This window comes from Protopterus annectens, chromosome 5.part0 (genome assembly GCF_019279795.1).
Source record: "Protopterus annectens isolate FY-2018-M chromosome 5.part0, PAN1.0, whole genome shotgun sequence".
Lineage (NCBI taxonomy): Eukaryota > Metazoa > Chordata > Ceratodontiformes > Protopteridae > Protopterus > Protopterus annectens.
Window position 1 is genome coordinate 1067103579 of NC_056735.1, and position 13477 is coordinate 1067117055.

Here is a 13477-nt window from a genome sequence, read left to right on the forward strand (position 1 = left end):
GTTGCTTATTCTGTTTCTTGTGACATTTAGGTATTTCAGTTACGGAAATAACCATTTCATGCAACCATTACATTAAATACGGGATATCATTATGTCCTACAATCTTAGCACATTTGCCGTTTTAATATTTTTATCGGGACACAACTGCCCATAGAGGACTGCCCCTCGCAAATTGGGACAGGTGGTAACCTTAGTCGCTACTCCTATGTCGGTGCGGCGCTGACATGCTGCGTACACCTTCTCTGGGTATGCCCACTGACGGTGCATTGCGGGACAAACACGGTGTTACGCGTATCCTTTGTTCCTTGGACGGGTACACTTAGGGCTTCGTGGGTTGTATTTGCTTCTCCGTTTTGTTGGGACGGGTACTATGTTGCATACTCTACGTGCGTTTCATTCTGCACGGGCCCTGGCTGCTGCCAGTACTATTATGGGCGGACCGTGGCAGTCAGCACATTAGGTTGCTCATCGCCTGCCGGCTTAGCCACGCCTCCGGACGCATCCTACTTGGGCTCGCTCACGTACACTACGCACGTGTCTGTGGTTGCGGCGCGCTCTCATTACTATAAATATGGCGCTACTACGCCGACTATTCACTACACCGCCGGCGCAGACCTTACACCGGCCTTGCGCCGAGCTTCATGAATCCCGGGGATAGACTTTTTGAGCCTTGCAATTACCTTTTATAAATAGTCAAACACAGGCCCCCTAGCAGTGTCTAATTAATACATAAAAGCTCCCTAGACTGTAACAAGTCATGCTCAGATGTTCAACAATCAATAACTTGTGATGTTTTCTCCAAGAAAATAACACAACTCACAAGTCAAGCATATTTGTGAGGTATATAATTAACATTTTTATTTCCAACAGAAACATGGAGTATTATTTTTTAAACAAACATATGAAAACAGCTCCCAACACATATTGTAGTTTCAAATTTCTTTCTGCAACAATGCACACAATCTATTTAATTAAATGTAGTGTTAATAAAAAGGAAACAGTAATGCCTTTTTTCCTTTTGCCCCCTCTCCTCTATCTCCCCCTTCTTCACCTTCCTGAAAATCAGATCATTATACCTGTCAAGTAGTTGAAATGCCTTTAAAATAATTAGACAGTTGCTCCATTCTGGGTCACCAGACTTTCCATTTACTGTTCTTTGCAACCATCCATTCTTGTTTATTAAAAATAGCAGGAGTGAGTACTACCTACATCTGGACTTAAAAAAGGCTCAACATTAAAATTGCAGGTTTTTTAAAATGCCTGATGTTCGAGCAGGAAAAATGTTAGGAAAAAGGAGTCAGCTGTCAGATGTGAGGCTCACAATTACCCCAATGAATTTTGTATGATGAAAAAAATGTCTAACAAGCCCAAGAAACCAACAAGATGAAGCTCTAGTCAAATGATATGTCTATGAGCCTTCAATGTAACCCATAGACCAGGCAGAAACATTTATTTTACTATATGTATGTATGTAAGTATATATATATATATATATATATATATATATATATATATATATATATATATATATGTATATATATATATATATATATATATAATGATAATAATACAAACAGTCAGATCTACTAATCCAGTGTTCATTACTCTTTCCTTATCACTTTTAGAAGAACCTTTCATTAATAACTTACTAATGTAATTAAATAAATGTAATTATTAAATAATAATAAGACCATTTCTTATTGAAGGAGGTGATTAAATTACATTCATGTGTAAAAGATTCCTTTGAATTTATGAAAAAGATGGAAAAATACAATGAGAAGCAGGTATTTATTTTATAGTAGTAGACGTGGTAAGTCTTTACACTAATATTCAGCATTTAATAGGAATGCAAGCAACTGAACATTATTTGGGTGATAATCCATGTACCCAACATATTAAAGAGTTGATTTTGTTCTGTTTGACTAACAATATTTTTATGTTTGATGAAGTACTATACAAACAAGTTCAAGGGACAGCCATGGGGGCGGCATTCGCCCCCATGTATGCTAATCTCTTTAAGGGTATGGTGGAAAATGTACATATTTATAGAAGTAGTTTTTATAGGACATATGTACTAGATTATAGTTGCTTTATAGATTATCTTATTTTTATCTGTAAAGGATGAGAAGATCAAGCAAAGTCTTTTGTACATTATTTAAATACTAATAGTTTTTTCATACAGTTTGAAGGAACACAGATAGGAACTAAGGTACATTATTTGGACATCACAGTGGAGGTTACGGAGGGTGGAAATTTAAAAACTAGTATGTATAGAAAATTTGATCAGTCTTCTTTTATGTTCCATGCTTCTAGTTGCCACCCCCACATACATTAGATGCAATACCTTATAATGAATTTATAAGAATAAGTAGAATTTGCAATGATTTAGATGAATGTAAAGTCGACATTGATAAAATGTCAAGGGTATTTTTAAAAAGAGGTGATGAAGAAAATAAAATTAAAAAAATATTTGAATGTATCAGTTAACATGGAAACAAAGGTAAATAGGAATTTTGTTAGATTAGATAATGTTTAATCAGCACGAAGTTCAAGGCATATTCAAGACATGTTCTTTGTCTCAACATTTAATTTATTTTCAGGGACTTTGGAAAGAATATTGAAACAATATTGGAATATTCTTGCCCGAGAAATATCATTATTACAGAATGTTAGATTGACGTTCTCCTATAAGAAGGGACATAATTTAAAAGATTTTTTTGTGTGGAATATTTGCAAGAAACCTCAGGTTAATTTATTATCCACCCTGGATGTACCAGGGACAAAAATATGTGGTAGATGTTCAAGTCTGCCAATATATGGTGGAGTCTTTTCAAAATATAAATGGAAAGAGATTTCAGACACAGGGTGTGTACATATGTATGAGCACAGGTATCATATATGCATTAAGTTGCCCCTGTAAAAAGTATTATATAGGAGAAAGTAAAATAAATTTAGGCACTAGAGTCAAGGAACATGTATGAGATATCAAGACTAACAAAATCATAAGTCCAGTGGCATGCCATTTCAATGAAGTTCATGAAGGTGACTGTAGAGGTTTACAAGCCACAGTCCTTGAACAAGTTAAAACAAATTTTATGAGTGATGAAAACATTAAAGTGTGTTTGCGTAAGAGGGAAGCAATGTTGATTTTAAAATTTGATACATTGTACCCTAAGGGGATGAACAAAGAATGTAATTGGAGAAATGTTATTTAGCAAATGTTTTATTGATTTGTATCTGTTTAAATAGATAATTGAATAATTGGTATGTTACAGATATTTTAAAGGTATAAAAGGGGAGGTAATATGAGATAAAGATGTTACTCTTTAAAGGCTAATGGTAGCTGAGGCGCTAGAGACAAGCTATTTTCGTTCATTTCTTTGTGACTGTGTTATTAAATTAATTGAATTTTTACACGTTTGGTGAAGTCTTTCTTCAGCAGACTACAATACAGGTGCTGCTATCTCTGGAGAGAGTTGTGGTTAAATTTGATTTGCGCATTGAGTGCTTTTTTTACAGTTAGAGTAGAGTTGTAAAATAAAAATTGTAGTGGATAGATAACAGAGTGTCCTAGCAGTGACATATGGGTAATTGACTAAGGGGTTAGAATTAGAGGTGAAACTGGAACGAAGCTAGAGAAGTTGCATTTTTTTGATAATGAAGCTGAAGTCAGTGGGCAAGAGTAAGGGGAGAGGGTGGGAGCGGGGTCAGCCAGATGGGGAACATGTGCATATCCATGTGTGCTTTAGGTGTTCTTCCAGGAGTCTTTTAAATGCAATCTTTGAGCCTGTTGAGGTAATCGCAGTAGGTAGGGTGTTCCAAATTTTGCCAATGTAGTTAGGGTGTCCCCTGCTGTGTTGTTGGTACTGGTGACCTTGATTACTTTTTTGTCGCTAGAGCAAAGTTGTCTAGTTTTTGCTTGTAGTTCTAGTAGATTGGCCAGAGCTATAGTTTTGTCAGGGGAGAAGTAGGAGATTATGGGCAAAGAAAAGTTGCTGATAATTTAGGATATATGGGAATTCAAGCCAGCCAAGTTGTTTTAGGGAATGGTACTGGTGGGCTCAGTAGGGGCACCGGCAGGAAATTTTGCGATTTGATTATAACAGGTGTTGACTTTGACAATTTCGGTTATGGGTAAATTGGTGAGAATGGGTGAGGCATAAAATAGTGTGGAAAGGAGTTCAATTTAAGTAATTGTTGTCCTAGCAGGTTGTGTTAGAAATGGTTTATTGTTATACAGACTGCACAGTTTTTTGTGGATATTTTTAATAGTTTGATTTATATGTTGATCAAATTTGAGGTTATTATCAATGGTCACTCCTAGCAATTTATTGTGAGTGTCAGGGGAGATGAGAGTCCAATCCCTGGATGCAATATTAAATGGGCTGGGTATTGTGGTAGATTTGTTAGGTGTAAATAGCAACAGTTTGGTTTTGGGGGGGTTAGTATTAGATTTTTGTCAAGAAACCAACTTTCAGTGGTATGGAAGGCTTTTTGGGTTATAGAGAGGAGTTTCTGAGGATCATTGACTGAACAGACAAGTGTTGAGTTGTCAGTGTATTGTATAACTGTTGCATCTTGACAGATGCTGGGGAGGTTATTGGTGAAAATGGAGAATAGGAGGGGGCCTAAAATGGAATCTTGTGGGACTCCTGTGGTGATGGGTAGCAGTGTGGATAGGTTGTCATCCCACAAAGTTGCTTGTTGTCTTCCTTGTAAATAGTTCTGAAACCAAGTTAATGCTTGGTTACTAAGGCCAAGGTCAGTAAGGGCTTGTACTAGTTTAAGATGGTTGATCATATCAAAGGCCTTTGATAGGTCCACGAATATGGCAGAAGTTAGATTCCCTGTGTGTTTGTTTTGGTTGATGAGGTTTGTAAAAGAGAGAAGGGTGGTGGCTGTGTTATGAGAAGGCCAAAATCCATGTTGGGTAGGAGGGAGAAGTTGGTTGTTAAGCAAGTATAGCATAAACTGGTGGTATATACATTTCTCAAGTATTTTAGCTAGTGGAGGCAAGAGGGCTATGGGGCAATAGTGGGTGAGGTTGGTGGAGGCACTGCCTTTATGGAGGGGGATAATATAGGAGGTCTTCCAGATGGGTGGTATTGAGGTTTCTGAGATAGTTATGTTTAGAAAGATGGATAAAGAGAAGGCAAGTTCATTGGCAGTCAAATGAAGGTATTCAGCAGGTATTCCATCAGCTGCTAGAGTAGTAGGGTTAATTTAGGATAGCAACCTTTTGACATAGTTGGTAGGGATGGTTTGACATTGGAATGTTGTTTTGGGTCTATCTACAGGTTCTGGGTAATTAGTGGTGGTATATGTGGGCTGTTTTTGAACAAGATTAGAAATAATTTCTATGAAGTATCTGTTAAATGTGTCTGGTATATTTGTGATTTCACTAGTGGAGGCTGGAGGTGGGGTGGAGGATCTGCCGGGGTGGAGTATTTTTGGGGGTTGCTGTGATGATTGGTTTGTAGTTGTAGGAAATAATTATTTTTATCTAGGAGAACTGCTTTTTTTGTCTCATTCCTAAGTTTTTGGAATTGTTCCTTAGCTGCTGGGTTTTTTGTGGCTCTCCAGTGATACCAGGCTTTGTCCCTTTCTGATATTCCATTTTTAGTCTATCTGGTAAGCCATGGGGCTGTTTTCATTTTGAGTTTAGTGGTCCGGGCTGAAGCATGAGCATTTATGATTTCTAGGAAAGTGTTATTGAAATTGATTTCAGCTTCTTCTAGAGGTAGTACTTTTAGTATATTCCAGTTATGGTGCTTTATCTCGAGTTTGATTTTGTTGGGGGTCAAAGTTTTTTGTGTTATGGGTTGTTTGTAATATGGGGGTAAGGTTGGTCTGGGGTTTGAAGTTTAGTAGGAAGGTGGGTTGTTATTCGTTAAGGGAGTCTGGGAGGATGTCTGCATGGTAAGAGGTGTTGGTCTTATTTATTAAGATCCAGTCTAGGAGGCTCTCTTTGATTTTTGCATTTCCTAGTCTAGTGCTTGATCAGGTGACTTATGAGAAACTGTAGAGATTCATATGGTTTGTGGGATTAATAGCTAAGCATGTGTTCCAATCTATATTAAAGTCACTGAAGATTATAGTTTCCTTGGGCAGGTTTTGGCTTGTCCATTGTAGGAAGGCTTCTAGGGTAGGGATGTTGTTACCTGGTGGTATATAGCATGTGATACTGTTGATTAACTTTTTGTCACTAAGTTTGAGTTTAGCTAGGAGGAGTTCAGAGTTACTGAAGGAAGGGATTTGTGGATTAATAGTGGTGATATTTAGGGTGTTTTTATAGAGTAATGATACCCCTCCCCCTTTTAGACAGTCTATCATGGTGTAGTATATTGTATCCAGTAGGAAGAAACTCATTGTCTGCTGTAGTGGGCTTTACCTAGGATTCAGTTAGACATAATATATCAGGGGAGTAGGTGGATAGTACTGAATGCAATGAATGTACCTTGTTGTTAAAAGTTTGAATATTTAAGCTCAGATGTAGTAGGCTGGCTATTGGTCTAGTAGTGGGTAGATGGCTAGAGGAAAAGGTTGAATTAGCTATGGTAGTTTGCATAGGGTTAGGCACTGGATTTGGGTGTATGTCTCCTGCAAGGATCAGTTGGAAGTTTATATGGTGTAAGAGTTTGGAAAGTTTAGTTAGGATGGCTATGTTGTTGGTGAGCTAGGAGTGATTGGGAGTAAAATGAGTGAGTTTGGTGCTATCATAGTGTGATGGTATAGGCTTGGGGATATGTGTTGGCTGTTAGTGAGGAGTATGATGTTCTATTTTTAATTATTTCTAACATTATTTTCTAACATTGTTTTTACATCACCACCCTCTTTTTTCCATTTTCATAGGTCACAGTTAAAATTGCCTACTAATACCAGATCCATATCCACACTTAATTTAACATTTTTAAATCCCCCATCTCTTTCTTTCTTTGTCACATATGCATAAACTGCTATAATAATATAAATCTGATTTTTCCATCTTACATTTACAGTTGTTATCCTACCAATTGTTAGCAAGTTGAAATCTAAGATTAACCAAATTAGAGATGAAAGAGTGAACTTCCAATACAAATAACCACACAAGGTTCACTCTGGAGACCAGATAAGGGTATGAGACCCTTGAACTTCAGTAATACTCCAAACAATAAATCCAAAATAGATAGTTGAGCCCAGAAGTGTAAAAAACGTGGGCTCAACTATCTATTTTGGATTTATTGTTTGGAGTATTACTGAAGTTTGAGGGTCTCATACCCTTATCTGGTCTCCAGAGTGAACCTTGTGTGAAATCTAAGATTCCTATTGAACTTTTACATAATATTCCTATACCTGAACATGTTTTCCAGTATTCAAAATTACCTCACCTCCCCATATTTTTTCTGTTTGTAATCATTCTTCTTCAGTTAAAATTATTGTATCTTCTAATAGAATAATTCCCATAACATGTGCTGCACACCATTATAATACACCAGTCTTCTTTTTACATTCTTTATACTATTCACATTTACTGTTAAGATCCCCAGCTCTTCTGTATTGATTCATACTTAGTATATCCCTTTTGATTTTATTTTCTTTCATACAGAAGCCGTTAAAGTTCTTGCTCCTTTCTTATGCCCTTTTTCCAATAAAATTTTTCTTTCCCTTCTCTACTCTCCACCAATTCTCTTCTTCTCACTTGTTTCTAACATTCCTTCATTTATTTTTTCTGTCTTTTTTCTTTTATTTTTTTTCACCTTCTCCTGACTCAATATTATCTATCAGTATCTTGTCTTCTTGCTGTTTTTTCTGATTGCATTCTATTTCTTCCTCCTTCTCAATCTCATGCTCTTTACCTACTATCTCCTTAAGGGCATCTGTATTTTCCTGGCAATCCATCCATAAATGACCTGTTCTTCACATATAAAACATTCCACTTAACATCCTTTTGCATCATTACCCACTTTGCCACATATATAATATTTCCTTTTGTCACAATTATTAATTAAATTATCACTTTTTCCACACAAAAAAAAAACAAAACCAAATTTTTTGTTGTCCCAAATATTTCAGTGTCCCTTTGTTTCTGTCTACATTTAATCATACTTGGAATATGCACTGTTTTTTTTTCATTTTCCATTTTAAATACAACACTATATTCCCGACCCCACTCCATAAACCTTTGTTATTATATTTTTTTGTAATATCCATCACTTTTTTACATACAGTCTTTAAATAGCATTTTAGTGTCTCTTTTTCAACTTCAGTTTCATATGGAACATACATTTTCTTTTAACTGTCTCTATTAAGTGCTTGCAAAACATACACATTCCATAGAATACAGTTTTTTAACTCATATTTTCCAAAACCATTCTCCATGTACTGTCCTGATTCAAATATAATGTCACAACAATGCATATTTATTAATATGAATAAATGTTCTTACATCTTGTGGAAAAATTCCCAACTGTGTTATTACATTGTCCCAAATTGGAATCTTGCTTCCTAGCTCACTCTGATTCATAAATCCTGTAAAAAAACATTCTGTAACCCTCCTGAATGGAAGGCTATAATGATACATTCTTTCTGTCTCTCAATATCCACTTCAAATAATTGCTGCTGGAAAATTACTTCCAAATCTTGTGAAGATTTGACCACCTTCACATTATAGTGAATTTAAGCATCTCCATTCTTGACATGTGCAGACTCCTTCCCTGAAGGCTAGTATGCCTCTGTGTTGTCTTTGTCTTCCTTCTGCAAAGGTTCAACTGCCTTTGCACCAAACAGAACCTCCTCTCACTATTCTCACTCCTACCCTCCACAATCTCCTCATTACATATCTGTTTCTCACAATGAAACAACTCCTCTGTATTATTTACATTGTGATATTTATTCCTGCTTTTCCAAGCCACCACTGCACCCAGACCAGAAACAGAAAATGCAATGACGAAAACCGTCCACCACTTGAAAAGAGGAGGGATCCTTTATTTGATTATAAAAATGACTGTTATTTACAAAACATTTGCATAGTTACACATTTACACATGTACAAATGCATAAATATGCAAATCTCTTTACACACATTCATAATTTCCTTTACAATCATGCTGAACTTTCATCCCTATCAGACCCCATTTCCTTTTTCCATAACTGCCATCTGATTTATTTAACATTATTAATAAAATCCATTTCCTAATAAAAATAATTTAATTTATTCTTTCATTCCACATAACCCATATAACATAAAATAACCTTTTATCTACTCTTTTAACATATTCTTTACTTCTATTCTTATAATATCGATATTTAATCATATTCATATTTATTTTATCCAATTCTTTATATCCTCAAAAAAATCTTCTTTACATAGTTTTCTCCATAACTTTTTTTACTATTTTACATTTCAAAAACATGTGTTCCATAGTTTCATCTTCTTGACAATGTAAACATGTTTTATCACTTTTCTTTTTTATATGGCATATTTTCTTTTGCTGGCAATTTATCTATTAACAGTCTCCACTTGACATTTTACTTTATGATTACACCATTTGTTTCTTATTTTTATAGCTTTCACTTTTTTTCATTTCTTAGATTTTACCATGGTTTTACACAGTAATGTTTTATCATTGCATTCTTATACCATATTGTTCTAGATTTTTCTATATCATCAATTATTTTCCACAAAAACATTTTTTGTTGGTAACATTGTATTTCTTTTTTTATACACTCTTTTTCTCCTTTTCTCTTTTTCACCATACTCAAATATTTATCATTCTAACATTTATACAGTTGTACTGTTAATCTCTCATCTTTTTTTATTTATCCATTTTAACACTTTGTAGAAATTTAATGAAGCATCATGTACCACTGGGTTAATTAACCCTAAACCTCCTTGTTCTTTATTTATATATAAAACTCCTCTTTTTTACTGGATTTAAGCTAAAACCCCAATAAATGAAAAGTATCTGCAATAATTCATTTTCAAATGTTGTTGGTAACATAAATGCACTTGCTAAGTATGTTATTTCTCCTATCAGTACTAAATGTATCAAATAAGCCTTTTTTTCCTGAAAGATAATTCATATGTTCTCTAGAAAAGACGTTTACCTTATTTTTCTATTTTTTTCCCCACTGAATTCAACTTGCATCGTAATTCTCAAGTTTTATACGAAGCACAGACATTTAATTCATTGTAAAATAGATATCTCCAATTTTTGCTACATCATCTAAATCTTTATTTTCTCTTTCTATCATCTCTAGACACTCATTTGTGTAAATCACTATTACTTTTATCCAAATGCATTTTTTCCATTATTATGTCATCTGCATATGTTAAAGGAACTGGACTTCTTTAATCCTAATGGTACTATATACCCCACCTCCTTCATTTTTTTAATTTATTTCACATACTATCACATTCATAACTAATGCAAATAGTATACGACTCTCTGGAGATCCCTGTCTTACACCACTCTTCATATGTACCTGCTGGCATAAACAGCCATGTATAAGTATTTTCCTTTATTACCATACACTGACATACGTAATTTCCTAACGTTCTCACTTATATTACATTCTTTCATTATTTCCCATAAGATTACATGTCCAATTGTGTCAAATCCCTTATTTAGATCTGTCTTGATTTTTGTTTCTTTTTTCTGTTCATATCATCCACAAATTCTCTATCATTAGTAATTCTTGACAACCCTTATTCTTTATACTATATATGCTATATTCCATAATATTATCCATTTTAGTTTCAAATCTCCTTTGTATTGTTTCCTTAATGAGCGTATGATCATTATTATTCAATACTATTGTCTCCATTTTTTAAATTCTCATCCTTCTTCCTTCTTCCATATGAATTTTAGGGTCTATATTACGTAATCAAAAAAAAATTTAAATGAACGTGATTTAACATTGAAATGCACCTCATTGAACTTGGTCTTGTGGGGGACTGCACCCCTACACCCCCCACTAATTATATATACCAACTCTGAGATCGCACTAATCGCACTACAGTGAGGTAAGGGCAACATTTTCAATCTTCACTGTACCGCAATATCACTATCAACAGCTCAATGACATGCATTTCGATGTTAAATACCATTTGATAAAATTGTTATTCAATTACGTAATATACACCCTGAATTTTAGTATTCTACTACATAATTCTTTATGCATAAAACTTTCATTTAAAAATTAATTCAAAAATCTTTAAAAAGTATTTTTTGCCAATCCCTTAAGTTTTTACATATATCATATACTACTCTATCTGGGCCTGTGGCTGAATCAATATTTACTTGTCCTAATACTTTATCTAGCTTATTTAAAGACATCTCCTTTTCCAATTCTTTATTCTCTTTTTCTGTTAACTTTTTTACTTTCATGTTTTTTCATTACCTTTTTTTTCTTTAAACATTCCTTGCACATATTATACTACACAGTTCATGATCTTTTATAGGTTCATTGGTGTTTACTAGGTTAAAAACCACAATGGCCTTTTTAAGCCTAGCCATGCATCCTGAGTTCTTTTTTATTTCTCCTTTTACATTTTTTTATTTCTATCATTATGCTATCATCTTCCTTCACTAATCTGCTTAAGTGACTTGATACATCTTCTCTTTTTCCTTGTAAAAATATTTTTGTTTATATAACAATTGTTGTATTTTTCTTCATTCCTTTCATATAATTCCTTTTATTTTATAAGTACTTTCTATCATTATATTCTAAATTTCCAATGCATCATTATATGTTATTTTATATTTTTCTTTCCCTACTTTTCTCATATCAAATTGCCACTGTCAAAAACATTTTTTTTATTTTTCTTTAAATATCCACCATTCAGACCATTTTTTTCTTCTGCCTTCTTTTCTGCTACTCCATTTTTGCCTTATTTTACTTTCTCTGCATATGTTTTCTTTTCCATCTCATCAGTATTCTTCAGGATTGTCCCTGCATCATCCTTTTGTATTTTATCTATAATATCCCCCCAGGAAACTTCTTCAATTTCTGGCTCACTCTGCACCACCATTTCTTAAGTAAATCATCCAGCAACCCTCCGATCTGGAAGGTTGTAATTATACATCAATCATTTGCTGACTCATCTCAATCAAACAGGTTTATTTGAAACATTTCTTAAGAATCCTGCACACATTCTCTGGTCTTAATATTTGCTTTATCCTTCAGTCTCTCCATCTGCCTCCCCTATTTCTCTGGGCCATCTCTGTGCTTGGAACAGAAACAGGAAATGCTTCTCCAAAATGGTTCTCAATCACAACAATGATGAGTAGGGAAAGTTTCCTGATGCCCTTGCCAAATTTCCACTAGGGTATAAATACCACCTTAGGTCTTTCCTGAAAAGAGATCATTAGCCTATTGGGACTAGCCTGGTTAAAAAAGGATGGATAGATAGATAAATAAATAAATAAATAAATCTCATCGGTAACCATGCAAGCAAACGCTGTAATTGAAAGTGGGATTCTGGTACAGGATAAGCTTTCTGTGAAAGAACATAATTGAAGAAGAACACACTACCACGGCTAGGAAACACTCATCGATGCTTTATTAACCAAATTACAAAGGACTGAGTGCTTTCTTCCCTATAGCCAGGGATTTCATCAGAAGAGTGTTTCCTAGCCATGGCAGTGTGTTTTCTTGTATTTTACAGTGGACTTTATGCTGCAGGGCTCAACTGTGTTTTTATAATTGAAGAAGAAAAAATATTTACCATTATATGGTGCCCTAAAGTTTTTTTTTTTTTTCTACAGTACAGCAGATTCCCATCCACACCCTGGTGCAAACACATTTGCAATAAAACTTGATGAAAAAGCACATTTCAGATTTCTGTTTTCCCAAAGTTAGAATGAAAAGGAATTATTCTATGTCAGTCCAGGATATAAGGAGAGCCATCTTCCAGTAACTGTATGTTTTGTTTTATGACAATACTAAGAAACATCTCCTACTCAGTTAGTTGCAGTTTTTATTCCCTAAGTTTACTTGGACCAAGAAACTAAGACAGTCAATACCCTACTTTCAGTATCACCTGTGCTGCAGTATTAGTACTAAGTGGCACAATGTTCCCTCATTTACATATTTTGAATCATAAAAATGCATTCTCTTAATATTTCAACTACTATTTTCATACTAAAATTCCACTCCCTGAAATTTTTCTTAGTCAAAACTTCCAGATGCATAAATACTGACAAGTGCAACAATTGCTTACTGCAATATTGTCAAGTGTGCTACACGTAGTAGAGGCGGATATCTTTGCTTTGTCTGTTAGTAGAATTTCTGATATAGAAAACCCAAACTGTGCATTTGTATGAGTGTGTGTGTGTGTGTGTGTGTGTGTGTGTGTGTGTGTGTGTGTGTGTGTGTGTGTGTGTGTGTGTGTGTGTGTGTGTTTGTGTTTTATATTTGATCTTGGAAAATAAGTTCAGCCTAGAATCCATTTAGATTTCTACATCCAACTTAACAACTGCAGAAAGAGTACAGT